This window comes from Cryptomeria japonica, chromosome 5 (assembly GCF_030272615.1).
Source record: "Cryptomeria japonica chromosome 5, Sugi_1.0, whole genome shotgun sequence".
In the NCBI taxonomy this organism is placed as follows: Eukaryota; Viridiplantae; Streptophyta; class Pinopsida; order Cupressales; family Cupressaceae; genus Cryptomeria; species Cryptomeria japonica.
Window position 1 is genome coordinate 574,243,093 of NC_081409.1, and position 15,418 is coordinate 574,258,510.

Below are 15,418 nucleotides of genomic sequence, written 5' to 3' on the forward strand. Positions count from 1 at the left end.
CTTTCTTTTCATGAGCTTCTTCTCTAAGATAATGATATTTGATAGATATGTGCTTTGTCTTAGAGTGCATAACAGGGTTCTTTGAAATATTAATGGCACTAGTATTGTCATAGAATATAGTTATTGGCTCGGTAACTTTCTCATTTATACCTTCCAACAATTGTTTGATCCATGCAATGTTGGTACAATTTAGTGCTGCAGCAACATATTGAGCTTCGACTGTTGACTGAGAAACACATCCTTGTTTCTTGCTAAGCCAACTCACTAGTCTTTCTCCTAGGAAGAAAGCTCCTCCACTTGTGCTTTTCGTGTCATCAATGTTGCCTGCCCAATCAGCATCAGTATAGACTTTCAAATCAAAATTATTTCCTTTTTGATATGCTAAGCCATAATCTTCACTGCCTTTCAAGTATCTGAAAATTCTTTTGATTGTTGTCATGTGTATTTCCTTAGGATCTGCAGAGAATCTTGCAACAATACCTACTGCATGTGCTATATCAGGCCTACTATGAACAACATATTGTAGTTTTCCAATCATGGATCGGTAGAGTGTCTCATCAACAGATGCAAATTCATCATTCTTTGATAGTTTGCAGTTTGTAGTCATAGGAGTACTTACTAGCTTTGAATCCTCCATTCCAAATTTCTTCAAGATTTCCTTTATGTATTTGGATTGAGTAATGAAAATTTCATTTTTCATTTGCAGTATCTGTAAGCCTATAAAATACTTTATCTCACCGATTAATGACATCTCAAATTCTTTGCTCATTTCATTACCAAAGTTCTTGCATAAAGAGTCATTTCCACAAAATATAATATCATCAACAAATATGGCTGAGATTAGTATTCCATTTTCATCATTCTTTATGTACATGTTGTTGTTCTCACTTGTCCTTATAAAACCAATCTTAATCAAATAAGAGTGTAGTCTTTCATACCATCCTCTAGGTGCTTGTTTTAGACCATATAAAGCTTTGTTCAATTTACATACCTGATCTTTATTATTGTCTTCAACAAATCCTTCAGGTTGTTCAATGAAAACTTCTTCTTCTAATATCCCATTCAGAAATGCAGATTTGACATCCATTTGATATACCTTGAAGTTTTTGTAAGCAGCATATGCCAACAATGTTCTAACTCCTTCAAGTACAAAAGTCTCACCATAGTCAATTCCTTCTTCTTGGGCATAACCTTTGCAAACCAATCTTGCTTTGTTCCGAATGACCTCTCCTTTCTCATTTAGCTTGTTTCTGAAGATCCACTTTGTACTGATTACATTTTTGTCCTTAGGTCTTGGGACTAGTGTCCATGTGTCATTCTTCTTGATTTGATCAATCTCTTCAGTCATAGCATTTATCCAATCTTCACTGTTGAATGCCTCTTTTACAATTCTTGGTTCAAATTCAGATATCAAACATGTGTTCTGTCTCAGTTTGTTCCTTGTCATCACTAGATGATCCTTATCTCCTATAATCTGACTTGGTGCATGATGTCTTCTAACATATTTGGCTAATACAAACTTGGTAGGCTCTATATGATCCTCTTCATTACTCGGTAACTAGATATCTTCCTCATTTCCTTCAACAGTTATCTCGGTAGGACTTTTTGGTTGCACATAGACAAATTCATCATAGTCTTCTAGTTCTTTGGAATTCCTGTCATCTGTTCTTTCTGCAAATTCATCAATTTTTACATTTGCACTTTCTACTATTTTGTTAGATGATTTGATCATACATTTAAATGCTTTGCTTCTAGAAGAATATCCTAGAAATGTTCCTTCTTCACTTTTTTGATCAAACTTGCCATTTCTATCATCTTTATGAACATAGCATTTGCTCCAAAGATCTTAAAATAACTTACGTTAGGTTTATTGCCATACCAGATTTCATAAGGTGTCTTCAAAGTACCTTTCTTCAATTGAACTCAGTTCAAGGTGTAAACAGTTGTGCTTATTGCTTCTCTCCAAATTTTTTGTGGAACCTTCTTCTCATTTATCAGTGTTCTAGCACAATTCATAATAGATCTATTTCTTCTTTTAGCTATTCCATTCTGCTGTGGAGTCCTCGGTGCAGAGACTTGTCTTTTAATACCATGATCATTGCAAAATAGGTTGAACTCATCAGATGTGAACTCTCCTCCTCTATCTGATCTAAGACATTTCAGTTGTCTTCCTATTTCATTTTCAACTCTAGCCTTGTACCACTTAAACATTTGAAAAGCTTCTGATTTTTCTTTTAAAAACATTACCGACATCATCCTTGAATAATCATCCACAAATAATATGAAATACTTATCACCATAATAACTTTGAACTTTCATAGGACCACAAAGATCAGTGTGTACAAGATCTAAAATTCCCTTAGAAGTGTAGGACTTACTTGTAAAGCTGGATCTTGTCATCTTACCCATTTGGCATCCTCAACACATAGCATTCTTAGGTTTTTCAAGACTTGGTAGACCTCTTACTCTGTGCTTCTTACTTATCTTGATCAGATTATCAAAATTAACATGACAAAACCTTTTATGCCATAACCAAGTGTTATCAATCTTTGCATGCAAACACTTGTTGTGAGTTGAGTCAAGGTGAAATGTATTACCTTTTTTTTGTGTCCCAGTAGCAGCTAACTTTCCATTCTTGTCATGAACTTTGACAATTCCTTTCTGAAATTCTATTCAGTAACCTATGTTGTTTAGCTGTGCTACACTCAACAAATTATATTTCAAACCTTCAACCCAATAAACATCATTGCATCTTGCTTTATCAAGAAGTGTTATGGGTTCTTTACCTCTTACCGGACATGGTGCATCATTACCAAATCTAACATAGCCTCCATCATAATCTTCTAACATAACAAACTTGTGTTTATCTCCTATCATATGATGTGAGCATCCACTATCTATAATCCAAGAATCATTAGTGTTTATGTGAGATATTGGAGCTTTTTCTTCATACCTTTCTTCATCTGATCCATCCTTGATAGCCACATAAACAATCTCCTCTGTATCAGTCTCATCTAATTTATCATCTTCAGATTCCTCATTAGCAATTAAGCAGGTCTTTCTATCTCTTCTTCTGAAGTCTCGGTGACCTCTGTAATGATTATCTTTCTGTCTGTCATCTCGGTAATCTCTCTTTTCAGTGAAATCTTTATTAGGATAGTTAGAAGCCATATATCCAATCTTATCACAATTGAAACATTTCAAGGGTAGTTTTCCCTTATACTTACCTTTGCCTCTTGGTAACCTTTTGGCCAATAGTGCTTCAAAGTCTTCTTGCTTTTTGATTTCTTCATATAGTTTGTGTACCTCCTCCATGTTCTTCTGAAATCTTTCACTTGCTCCACTATGATCTCCTTCAGAGTACTTATACTTTCTTTCATTGTAATCATTAGATTCATTCAGATGAAAAGAACTAAATGCAGATTCAACTTTATTTACTGATGACCCACTGTTGTCAAAATTACTTAACTCAAAAGCATGTAGCTTACCAATAATAGCATCCAAGGAAACTGGCATATTAGGTATAGACCTCAATTCATTGATTGCAGAGACTCAGATTGCATAGGCAGGTAGAAGGGTTCTTAACAACTTACTTGTCACATCCTTTTCTTCAATAGTTCCTCCTGCTCCTTTGATTTGATTTACAATCTCCTTTAGTCTTGTACTGTACTGGGTTATGTTCTCACCTTCATTCATCCTCATAGATTCAAGTTGTCCTCTTAGACTATCAACTTTTTCTCTTTGAACATGTTCATCTCCTCCATATACAGATATGAGCTTAGTCCACATAGCCTTCACATCATTGCAGCCTTCTAGATCATTAAAATCAGAATCAGTCAATGCAGATGTTATTTCAATCATTGCTTGAGTGTGTTCTTGCTTTGCCTTTATCTCTTCCATAGTCAATGGATAGGTGCTCGGTGCAACAAAATCATTCTCTAGATAGTATATAGCATATTCTCCAACTCCTGATAGATGTAGCTTCATCCTTTTCTACCATGTAGAGAAACTTGACTTATTCAGCTTAGGTGCATCCCTCTTATACATCTTTGGATCTTTAACTCAATTTCCTTTAAACTTTCCTTTCGGAGTCCGAAGCTCTGATACCAATTGATAGTTCTGATACTTAATATAAGTATAGATCTGATAGCCAACAAGATGAGAGGGGGGGGTGAATCATACAAACTTAATCATTAATGAAAACATCAGATTCAACCTCAGTAACATATATTAGTCATAGAATAAAAACTGTCAAACATGCAAACTCAAAAGCATATGAGCAATATAAACCTCATAACACCAGATTTAACGTGGAAACCCAAATAGGGGAAAACCATTGTGGGATTTCGGACCCACTAAGAAATATACTCTTCTAGAGTATGCTCGGTTGAAAGCCAATCCTGTTAAAGATTACAAAACACATTGCTAGATGTGACCCGGTTAAGGGATTTCCCTCAGATCTGTTAGGATCTTCACTTTGTTAGAAGTGACCTTGTCAAAGGATTTCAAACACTCATTTAGAATGTCACCTTGTTAGAGGATTTACTTATAAGACTGTTAAGTCCACTCGGTTAAGAGATTTCCTGTTACTTTCACAAGCTAACAGTAATACAATCTATCTGCAACTTTACATCTAAAATGCTAAAGCAGATTCTTATTTGTTCAACACAATCTAGACATAGAACTATTCTGGTCTATCTGTTGGGCATCAATACTCTATTATTCCAATAGGTTTTCAAACTTCTATGCTCAATGATCACTATGTAGCATCCCTATGCATACACTTGCCTGCATCCATTGTTTATCAACAGTTTCCTATTTATAAACAATCATCTAACCGCTTAATCTCCTTGATCACATTTCCCATGATCAATCATAGCCATCAGATCTTCAATCTTGTCCAGGTTCATTGTATCTTATGATCTGAAAAACATTTTACCCTACCTCGGAACTTGCAGAATCATCTTGGAACTTGTGTTAGGGTAATGCGGTTCAATCTGAGATGTAGATCTTCTTATTGACTTTCCATTGCCTTAGATTTGTTAACAAACTTCTTCCACGGCTTGCCAATCATTGATCCACTCCAGCTCATCAGCTTGTTTCATTAAATATCACATGTAACCATTTAATGCATTCTATTATAGCTTGGTTACAACTCGGTGAATACTAAACTTTACTCGGTAGACATTCTGTCTTCATTAACTGACTGCGATAACCTTAGGGTTTACCGACTAGGATCCTTAGGGTTTACGAACTAGGTTCTTTGGTTGATAACATAGTGCAATATTAACCTTTACATTTTACAACATATGTATGATGTTAAAACAATCTAAAACATCAAGATCTCATCATTGTCTGACTCGATAGAGTTGCCCATTGAATAACTTGTCCCTTTATTCATCATATTCTTTCATGTGTCTTTACCGACTTCTTTATAATCTTCATATCATATTTCTTAAGATATGGCAACATCATACTGAATTAGAAAATCAATTTCTTGACATCAATGACAAAATAATAATATCAAGACAGTAAAACATCTTTAATCAGTTATGTCCATAATCATCAACAACCTTCTCAATATCCTTGTTATATTGCCAACATTATGTAATGCATAGCAGACTAGATATTGCACATGCAGTTGGCATTACTGCAAGGTTCCAAAAGAGTCCAAGAGAATCTCACTTGATTGCAAACAAGCGGATTCTTAGGTATCTGAAGGGAATAGTTGACTATGGATTGTGGAACCAATACAACAATAATTTCAATTTGAAAGTGTTCACAAATATAGATTGGGTAGGTAATGTGGATGACCGAAAGAGCACAACCAGTGATGCATTCTTTCTCGATAGTAGACTAGTCTCATGGATGAGTAAAAAGCAGAGTTGTATCTCTCAGTCTATAGCAGAAGCGGAGTATGTTGCAGCTTTCATGAACTGCACTCAGGCAATTTGGATGAAGCATGTACTGGAAGGCTTCAAGATCCCTGTATCTGAACAAGTAAGTATATTCTATGATAACACAAGTGCTATCAATATATCAAAGAATCCGGTTTTACATTCTAGAACCAAGCATTTTGAGCTTAAGTATCATTTCTTGAGGGAAAAGGTTTAGAATAAAGAGATTGCTTTGGAGCATGTGTCTAGTAAGGAGCAGTTAGCAGACATATTCACCAAGTCTCTCCCAAAGACAACATTTGTCATTTGAGAGGTGAATTAGGGGTATTGCCCCTTTAGGAGGTGAACTAAAAGTAATTGTTCCACATCAGTCAGGTACTGGAAAGACAAATTATTGGTTGATTGATGTGTTGAAGGATGCTACTCCTCAGGGGGAGTGACATGATGCAATAAAGATGATTGTACCTCCACTTTGGCATTGTTGTCAAAGGGGGAGAAGGAGTGAAGTGAAAAGATATCTGCAGCAAATGGGGAGAAGATGTGAAGCAGAGAAGATATCTTTTGTATATTGCCATCAATGCCAAAGGGGGAGATTGTTGGCATTATGTGAACCGACATGAAGACATAATGATATTGTATGTTGTCATTGATGTCAATATGAGACAAGGTGTAAACCAGCACATGTGATAGGTGAAGAGAGAGAGGAACCAACATATATATGAACCGGTTTATATGCCAAAGTGAAGCGACATATTTGTTCAAAGTGAACCGGTATGTAGTTATGGGAATTGGCACATGGAAGCATTGTATGGCTACCGGTTGGTAGGTAGCTTCCACTTCAGGGTTTCCAGTTGGAGTACCTCAAGTCTGTGTGACTCAATCGGTTATCTTTGTGTGATGAGTTAGCAGTATGATGGAGGATAGATCGTGTTGCCATGTAAGCTCTATGCACGTGAAGGATCTTGCATGAAGAAGACTATTCCTATCTACCTCGGGAATGTGCGAAGTCTGTCAAACGGTGATAACGCGTGATGGGTTATCAGCCACCATGAAATCGATGGATAATGAATGATGGAGAATGTCTTGAGATCGATTCAAGATTGTTGCATTTAATGCAATATGATTCAACGGTCAGGATTGAAATGCTTGAATTGCTTAACCTAACAGGTTTAGGGTTTAGGGTTTTTGGTTTAGGGTTTTTGCTTAGGAGATCCTTTCATCTATTGAGTTCTTGAAATCCTCTAAAAAGGTGACCCTACTGGGTTTAACCCTTAACCAGGTATCCCTTAACCAGGTGATCCCTAACAAGATCGGTTCCTACCAGAACCTATTGTAATGTCCTTAACTGGACAAGACTCCTAATAGAGCAGACTTCTAAAGAGTTCAAAAAGCAGCTTGTGGGTATTCATCCCCACCGTGGTTTTTCCCAGCTAGGTTTCCATGTGAAAAATATGTGTGTCATGTGAAATTCTTTTGTCTTCTGATGCTTTGTTTTACCTGTTAAGCATATGAAGGTTCTATGTTTTATGCCTGTCTATAAAACATATTGAACTCACTGTTGCGAAGATCTGATGATTAATTTTACCTATTTATGCATGAGAATATAATGATACTGTAGTATTGAGCTAAGAGGGAAGCTTATTGAGTGACCGGTTCATGACTGATTGAGCTATATTGGATGTTACCAGTTGCACTATGTTTTACCAGTATCCTTGTTTGTCAGTCATTTAGAGTATTTGCTATCAAACCGGTTTTGGACTATATTTGTGTTTGTACTGATTCACCCCCCCCCCCACTGAGTACTGGTTTGGTACTTGTGGTTCATCATTGAGTTATCAAATACTAAAGAGCAAATTGCAGATATCTTTACAAAGCCTTTACCTAAAGAAGCCTTTGAATATCTCAGAGAGCAGCTTGGGGTAATAACCTCACCGGTAGAGACCTAGACAATTGGAGATTGGCATCAGACCGGCAGAAATTAACAAAGAAACCTTTTTTTGGCTTTGATGGAGGAGAGATACTTCTCAAGGGGAGTAGTTAGTATTTGTAATTAGCACTATGAACTGGTTGTATTTGGTTTTTCTATTGCTTTGGTATTTGATGTCAAAGGGGGAGAGATATCTATGGAAAAACACATTATCTTTTGGGGAGAGATTGTTACTATATACATCTATATTTTGATTTCTGGTATTGATCTATTCTAGATTTTGTTGGTTTTTGGTTTTTGGCATTTTTTCTTTGGCATTTAGATGGTTTTTCCTTCTTGTGTTGCCATGAATGCCAAAGGGGGAGATTGTTTGTATTATGGATGTGTTGCATTGGTTTTGTCATTGATGTCAACACTTATCATCACTTAGCTTTCTGGAGATCTTTGGTTATGTTCACCGGCATGTTCAGTGACTTATGCACAGTCACCAGTATCTGGCTCACCGATAGGTTATATTGTTCACTGACACTGAGGATGACTTGTTATCATCTGGAGATTACTTGGTTATGTCGAAGACATGGTTTGGACACTTGTTTTGGAGATTTAGTTATTGGTCTAATCAGGTTGGCATACTTGCTATTACCGGCAACAAACTGGTCTAGGTTATGGACCAGCATGCGTTATCTATTCCATATCAACATGACTTGTTATGGAGATGATTTATGGATTGGTTATTATTGTAAATGCATTGAGCTGACATGATGCATTGATTCATTTGTAATTAATTTAATTGTAATATTCTTAGTAAGCTGACCTACACATTTCGTCTTAGGCTTCGGTATATATGTAAGCTCTCATTTGTGAGATTATGTGGTAGAAGAAGATAGGAGATGTAGTAAGGTATAATAAGGTTGTGATATTCGATATATGTGAATATAAGCAGAGCTACTCATGTAGACATCATTTAAAGATTCAAGGAAGGTTTTAAAGAAGACAATCAGAGCATAACCGGTACTGAATCCAACATTGGAGATGCTACTTTGAGCAGTACATTATCATTGGATTTAATCATCCAATTGTAGTCAGTGTGACTCTCATTTTCTGATTGAGCACTGAGCTCTAAGCAGTTGGCCTTTCTACATGTGCAGACCCCATTTGTACACACATACTATCTGCAGTAGTATCATCTAATTTTGTATAAGGTTTCCCACCATGGTTTTTCCCATTATAGGGTTTTCACGTACAAATATATGTGTTATATGTTGTGGATGTTGTTCCTCTTTCTGTTTCATGCATTAAGCTTCACCAATACTAATATTAACTATTAAACTTTCAACCAGAATTAAGTTTGGTTTACCGGTATTATGCATCAAGTTTGATTAAGTTATATTTGGGTTGAAATTAATAGACAATTGATTCACCCCCCCTTCTCAGTTGCCTCCAGGTCCTAACACAAATTATTCAAGCTCAAAAGCAGATAAAATCACAATTCGAATATCTCTGTTAACTGAAGTGTTTTCCATTGTTCTCAATTAATTAATTGTAGTAGCCTTCATCTTGTAAGTTGATGGAAGGGCTCTCAAATATATTAGAAAAAAATTCATCTTCACTCAGAGATCCTCCACAACATTGAATTCCTATGACAAACTCATTTACTTTTTCCATAAATGTAGCAATTCTTTCATTGTCTTCCATCTTCAAGTTCTCATATCTTACCCAGTAACCATCAAGTTTGGCAATTTTGATAGTAGGGTCACCTTCATTCAGAGTTTGCCATTTATCCCACATAACCTTTGTAGATGATTTATCAATAAATCCCATGATTTACTGATCAGTGAGTGCACACAAGAGGACTTCTCTAGCTCTGCAATCATTTTAAATATTTTTGTCCAAGTCTGTAGGAGCAGGATTGCCAGATGCTAGATCATAAGGTGTGTATCATTTCTTAGTGGTCTCCCAAATATCCTTACCAAGACATCTAAGATGAGTCTCCATTCGGATTTTCCATATCCCATAATTTTTTCCATCAAGCTTAGGGATTTCTCTTTTGAAAATAGTTGTCGATGGATTTGAAGTATTAGTTGCCATAGGATCTACCTCAAGTGATTAAGCTTCTACAAAATAGGACCAAATCTCTGATACCAATTGTTAGAATAATCAGTGGACAACTAAGAAGGGGGGTGAATCAGTTGTCAACAAATTATGTTAATCAAACCACTTAATAACCATTAACCGAAGCACATAAACATTGAATACCAAAATAGAAGAAACAGATACCGATAAGAAATAAAACTTAAGATTGAAATATATAATCAACACATTGCAACCATACCATATAACACCATGATTTTTACATGGAAAACCCGGTAAATGGAAAAATAATGGTGGGAAGCCTACCCACAGTAAGATTATACTTTTGCAGAAAGTATGTGATACAATGAGGGGCCTGCACATGCAGGAAGGCACACTTCCTAGAATGTACTTCTTATTACAGATGAGTCTCACTGACTATAGAGAGGATATAACCACCTCAATATAATTGGACAACAATCTAGAAGAATGAACTACCAGAGATAGAATCTACCATGCCTGATTATATTCTTAGTTAAGATCAATACTGGAGGCCTTTGACCTCTTACATAAACCCAATTTGATCACCTAAGATCGACCAAATCTCCTTCGTATATGATATTTCATTCCATGACCACGACCAATCCTATGTTCTACAATGAGATCTTACATCAATTTATACAAACCCTAATGCCTAAACCAATTAGGTCGGCCAACTAAAAGATATTATAATAAGATCATTACATATATCCACATTATAATGATATGCCATGCCGGCTTTAGAACAAAACAACTTTAACCAATCCATAGATCATCCGGGTAATGTATATAGAACACATTACATGATACTATTCCATAGCCTAGATAGATACCAGACTTAGTCTGGGTCCACCACACCAAAGAGATGTCTCCAATCAGTCGAGGTATAAACAAAGATCATCTTTAGCATCCTGAATTCCATCTAGAAGCCCCACAATCACCACTTATGCATCCTGTCAAAGATTCTTAGTAAAAGCTCTATCGGTAAAACCTTAAACCCTTACCGATATAGGCTTACTAGAGTGTATGATAGCATCCGATCCCCAAGTCAATACCAACTGACCAGAACATGCCCTAGAAACATGTAACACATCAATCCAAACATACTCCATTGATCCAAACATGTCAGACATGTCCAAGAGATAGTCCCTTCTGGTGGTAACACTAGATCTTCTGCTGGTAACCAGAACCTATATGTTGATAGCCAACCATAACAGCTAGTGTTGACATCAATGATAAAACTTCAATGCAACACATAATCAATTCCTTCATATTTCCAACAATATACATATAAGGTGATGTAATATTTCTCTTACATCCTTGGATGCTCTTGTATCGGGCCTAATATTTCATATTGTACACACCTAAAATTATCCTTAATTATGTTGGAAGTATGTGTTTCTATGGTTGTCATTAATGTCAAACTTGTTGTTTAGAATACTTGTTGGTCTAAAATATCTATGGTGCACATATATCTTGTTGTGTTGGTGTTGCAGTTGTTTTATTGGTTGTTCTAGAAGTGTTCGGGTCTAGAATGTGTTGCTAATGTTGTTTGTTGTTTCTATCTTCTTTGGATATAGTTTTGGTGTGCTGGATATGATAGTTATGTGGTTCCAAAACATCTTTGTGTTCTCTAGATGTTGTGGTATTGTTCATAGCTAGTTGTAATATTTTATGTCAAGCCTATCCTTAGGTGCGAATGTGATTTGTAGAACATTGTTTGATGTGTTATGGGGTCTCCCCATAGCATGTGGAGATTTGGATTGGAGTTATTTGCATTGAAGGATATGATTTGACTATTAATTGCTTATATGGATGTGTAACATGTTGATTTTAGTGATTGTGGATTGGTGAATTGATCTTTAAAAGATGTGTTTTGATCCCCTCTTTCTCTTGGAGTGTATCAATGTGTGTATTTTTGGTCCAAAACATATATTCTAGTTCAAGCCGACTTTGTTCAAGATTTGATGATCTATCTTATATATAAGGGTGTCGATGTGATTGAATTTTTCATGGGAAAGTGTGATGAGATGTTGAGTGTAGATGTATGATGCAATGATAACTAGTGAGTTTTGGTGAAGAGAAGACTAGAAGAGTTATGTTTGAATGATATGCAAGTTGTGTTGATACTGTGGCAGAGATATGAGAGAGTTTTGGTAGTTGAGGTCTGAGTTGTGTCATGTGTTGATGTTTCTTGCTTGATGCAGAGTTCAAGGACAACTTCATGAATTAGGAGATCCTTCTTTTCATATCATTTTTGTATCTTGCACTATTGCAGTTAGCTTCACGTTTTGCAAGTCCTCTTTTGTATCTTGCCCTAAGAGTGGTTAGCCTTGGTTTGCAAGTCCAAAGTAGTGAGCTCTTTTCTTTGTAATCCGATATACATAGTGGATATTTTTTGTAGGCAGGTGCTCACAGTGGTTTTTCCTTGTTTGTGTTTCTCATGTAGAAAATCTTGATGTTGGATAAAAGTACAAAGTTGTTGAACACTTTTATAAAGGAAATGGTCAATGCTGATTCAACTTTTTAAATTAAATCAATAGAAAGTGAAATATATGTTTTGAATTTTGAAATGATGTAAACTATTTAAATTTATATTATTTTATCTATTTTATGTTTGTAATTTTAGCAAAAAATTTAAAATTATTTGAATATAGTTTTTTATAAAGTAATCACTATAATTTAGTTGCTAATAAGATGCTGAAATTGAAGTTACACAAGACGCCACACTTTATTTAGTAAATTTTACCATTTTTTCTTCAATTGTTTTGTGTATATTACTAACTTGAAAATTTAGTGCATAGATATATTTTTTACTATTTTTTATAAATACATATTTTTCAATAAATTTGAAAATTTGTGTGTGCTGAAATATAACTCTTTCCAATTCCCACTACCTTTTTTCTTCATTATTTATCCAAATTAGAAAAGAATTATATCATCTTGACATAGATTCTTTTCTCTACTACATCATATTTTTTTCAAAAATTTTAAATAAATTTTAGTATTTTTCCTTGACAAGATAATCAACCATATATTTTAGCGTTGATGACATACTTTCAATAAAAAATAAATATAAAATATAAAAATTAATTAAAATATTAAAAGATATATATTTTAAAAAATTCAATTATAGATCTATAAAAGGGTATTTTTACATTTCAAAAAAAAAAATTATTTATAAGAGTAGGAGTTGTTGAAACATTGAGTTTTTTTTTTCATAATTAGACCCATATTGGTATAAAATATACACTTAGTAGATAATTCCAATTGGAAAAGTTGTGGACCATATATAACTTAGCTATAGTGAATCTATATAGACCACATATATGACTAAAATTAATTTTTAGTTAGAATTACTTAAATTCACTTGTGCTGATAAGTTAGCTTGAAAGGTGACACATTTTTTAGTTAGAATGTGTTGAATGCGTGTTGATGCTTAATTGTTTATGTGCTAAATTAATCTATATTTTGGACTGATTCAGCCCCCCTCTCAATACTACCTTGGGTTCAACAATTGGTATGAGAGTAAGGTTCCTCTTGGATATAGTTACATGGTCTAGAAACATCTTTATGTTCTCTAGGTGTTGTCATATTGTTCATAGGTAGTTGTGATATTCTATGTCAAACCTATCCTTAGGTCTAGATGTGATTCATGTGGAAGATTGTTTGATGTTTTATGGGGTCTCACCATAGAAATTGGAGATTCAGATTAGAGTTATTTGCATTGGAGGATATGCTTTGACCATTAATTGCTTATATTTATTCATAACATGTTGATATGTTGTTAATTATGTTTCAATAATTGCAAATCAGTGAATTAATCTTTGGAAGATGTGTTTTGGTCCCCTCTTTCTCCTAAAGTGGATCAATGCGTGTATTTTTGGTTGAGAAGGTATATTCTCCTTCAAGCCGACTTGGTTTAATATTTGATGATCTATCTTGTACATATAATGATATCGATGTGATTGAGTTGTGTGTGGAAAAGTGTGATGAGGTGTGGAGTGTAGATGTATGATGCAAAGATAATTAGTGAGTTTTGGTTAGAGCACAGTAGAAGACTTTTTTTTTTTTTTGATAAAAGAGAAAAGTAGAAGAGTTGTGTTTGAATGATATGCAAGTTGTTCTTAGACTGTGGTAGAGATACAAAACAAAGGTTTGGAAGTTGAGGTTTGAGTTGTGTGTGTTGATGTTTCTCACTTGATGCAGAGTTAAAAGAAAAATTCATGAATCAGGAGATCCTTCTTTTCATATCATTTTTGTATCTTGCCTTGTTGCAATTAGCTTTAGTTTTTTCAAGTCCTTTTTTGTATCTATCCCTAAGAGTAGTTAGCCTTGGTTTGCAAGTCCAAAGCAGTGAGATCTTTTCTTTGTAATCTAATATACATAGTGGATATATTTTTTGTGGGTAGGTGTTCACTGTGGTTTTTCCCTGTTTGGGTTTTCCAGGTAGGAAATCTTGGTGTTCATGTGTTGGATGTGTGTTGATGCTTAATTGTTTATGTGTTATTGATTTCTATTTTTGGCTGATTCACCCCCCTCTTAGTCCTACCTTGGGTTCAATAATTGGTATCAGAGAAGGTTCCTCTTGGGTATAGTTTTGGTGTCCTAGATATGATAGTTATTTGGTCCAAAAATATCTTTGTGTTCTCTGGGTGTTGTGGTATTGGTTATAGCTAGTTGTGGTATTCTATGTCAAACCTATCCCTAGGTCTAGATATTATTTGTGGAAGATTTTTTGATGTGTTATGGGGTCTCACCATAGCATTTGGAGATTTAGATTATAGTTATTTGCATTGGAGGATATTCTTTGACTGCTAATTTCTTATATGGATGCGTAGTGTGTTGATATGTTGTTAATTATGTTTCAATGATTTTAGATTGGTGAATTGATCTTTGGAAGATGTGTTTTTCTCCCCTCTTTATCTTGGAGTGGATCAACATGTGTATTTGTTGTCCAGAAGGTATATTCTGGTTCAAGTTGACTTGGTTCAAGGTTTGATGATCACTCTTGTATATAAGGATGTCGATGTGATTGGGTTGTGTGTCAAAAAGTGTGATGAGGTGTGGAGTGTAGATGTATGATGCAAAAATAATTAGTTAGGTTCGATGAAGAGAAAATTAGAAGAGTTGTGTTCAAATGATATGCAAGTTTTTCTATGACTGTGGAAGAGATATGAGACAGATTTTTGGCAATTGAGGTCCGAGTTGTTTGTGCAAGTGCTGCTTGCTTGATGTAGAGTTCAAGGATAGCTTCATGAATTAGGAGATCCTCTTTTTCATATAATTTTTTGTATCTTTCCCTATTGTAGTTAGCTTCAAGTTTTGCAAGTCCTCTTTTGTATCTTTCCCTAAGATAAGTTAGGCTTGGTTTGCAAGTCCAGAGCAGTGAACTCTTTTCTTCATAATCTAATATACATATTGGATATATCTTTTGTGGGCATGTGCTCACCATGGTTTTTCCTTGTTTGGGTTTTCCACATAG